At 41.9% G+C, this 2,201-nt stretch overlaps 1 non-coding gene across 1 annotated transcript; it reads right to left on the bottom strand.

Annotated features, from left to right (window-relative positions):
- Window positions 1–1,675: 1,675 nt before the first annotated feature.
- On the bottom strand, window positions 1,676–1,749 carry Trnat-ugu. The gene has a single exon. It is a non-coding gene; the product is annotated as a tRNA-Thr (tRNA).
- Window positions 1,750–2,201: the final 452 nt, after the last annotated feature.

Below are 2,201 nucleotides of genomic sequence, written 5' to 3'. Positions count from 1 at the left end.
ACAATTTTGTCTGCATAAAATCGATTAATCGCTTGGTCATCAATTCAAATAATTATTGCAGTTATGTAGGGGGCACGTTATTTACATGACAGCCCCGCGTCATTATTACTCAAAACATTATAGTATGACAACACATCTTAGAAACAAACACTTCCATCAAGAAACCAGTAAGTCTAAAATTACTACTAATATTATGAAAAGCATACTCAATATTGGCATAGAAAAATTCAAGTATCATTCAAAGGTACACAAAGAATAGTAAAAAATTCAGAAATAGGATAAGAAACAGTAATTACAAAAACTCATTACATACGTTTGAATAATGAACGTGACTTTTTTTTTCAAGTGTCCTCTAGCATTGCGAGAGTGAGCGTGTTTTAAATAATGTCGATACCCAATATAATCATTTACATTATAACTGTTAACAGCTGGCGCTGAAAGAAAAACAATTCTCGTTGGACATGCACATTCACAAAGAACGCCGCATCGCTACAAGAGCCGGCAACGACTCGGTTCAAGCGGAGCATTGTTGCGTGCGCTATAGCGGCACGCTAGATCTCCGTGTTTGTATATGCAGTGGCATTCCAGAACGTCCACCAGCCTCAAATTGTTGTTACTCACTCCCGAGAAATCTCAAGGAGTCCTCTTTTTAATTCCATCACAGTGGATAATTCAAGACTGTGCGTTATTACACACGTGTACACAGACCTGAAACTTACATTTCGTCTAAGGGCATCGGTAATAACTCACATAATACAGATTACAATAAAATTTTAACATAATACATACATACACAAAGTTCACAAATTTCACAAATACTAGAATAACACGTAATGGCTTGGTTTCCCTTTTCTCATTTCGGACTAATTAGTCCATGACTGGTACAATTTTACATCGATAATATTACGCACACCTAACAACTTGCCTGATTTAGGAAAAGTTAAACGGTAAGCGTTAGTATGAGGTACACTGATAATCTCGAATGATCCATTGTAAATGAATTTAAATTTTGAAATTTCATGGTCGATGTCGCTTGACTTGTCGTGTACTTTAATAAGAACAAGATCGCCAATAGCAAATTTGGTAAACCGCGCTTTAGCGTCATGGCGCCGTATTCGCGCGTTAGCTTTCTTTTTCATCATTTCTCATACGTGTTCCTTCTTTACTTCAGGGTTAATATCAACTCTCGAAGGGAAATCAATCATTTCTTCCACTAAACTTTTACACTTATGGTCTCATAGTATTTCTTCCGGAGTGTAGCTCGTGGATTCATGCGTCAAGGCGTTCATTATTTTCTCGAATTCACCGACGTAATTTCCCCAAGATCTGTGATTGTGGGGACAATACGTTCGGCAAAGCCGACCTAATTCAGGCATGTACCGTTCCACGGGATTCCCGCTATGGCAATAGGCCGAGATGTGTATTACTTCAATTTCATTACTTTTCATTCCTTCATTCCATAATTTGGAAGTAAATTGCGGTCCGTTATCGTACAAAACCGCTTTTGGTTTGCCGACGTGCACAAAGTAAACTTTAACAAATATTTTATAAACCGCACTAGCTGGTGCCCTTCTTATCGGTTATAACTTAATGAACTTAGAAAATTACAATGAAATGAACACCCTTAGCTGCTTACAGGCGTTGACATGTGTCAACGGGGACAGATGAAAATGTGCGCCCCGACCGGGACTCGAACCCGGAATCTCCTGCTTACATGGCAGACGCTCTATCCATCTGAGCCACCGAGGACACAGAGGATAGCGCGACTGCAGGGATTTATTTCTGGTACGCCTCCCGCGAAACCCACATTCTCAACGTATTGTCCCGCACTACATTCGTAGTGCCCCCGTCCATTATACTCATTACTCGCGGCGCGTTGCCGATTCCCGTAAGAGTGCGGGCACTGTTTGTGCATTCGCACAGAAGAAGAAGATGGTCAAGTGGCCGGTGAGCCTGAACTACATATTTACTAAGATGGTATCTATTCTTTCGGACGGGAATCGGCAACGCGCCGCGAGTAATGAGTATGATGGGCGGGGGCACTACGAATGTAGTGCGGGACAATACGTTGAGAATGTGGGTTTCTCGGGATGAGTGCCAGAGGTATATCCCTGCAGTCGCGCTATCCTCTCTGTCCTCGGAGGCTCAGATGGATAGAGCGTCTCCCATGTGAGCAGGAGATCCCGGATTCGAGTCCCGGT

Source organism: Schistocerca americana, chromosome X (assembly GCF_021461395.2).
Source record: "Schistocerca americana isolate TAMUIC-IGC-003095 chromosome X, iqSchAmer2.1, whole genome shotgun sequence".
In the NCBI taxonomy this organism is placed as follows: Eukaryota; Metazoa; Arthropoda; class Insecta; order Orthoptera; family Acrididae; genus Schistocerca; species Schistocerca americana.
The sequence above is the reverse complement of the archived record's forward strand: the minus strand, read 5'-3'. Positions and strand labels throughout refer to the sequence as shown.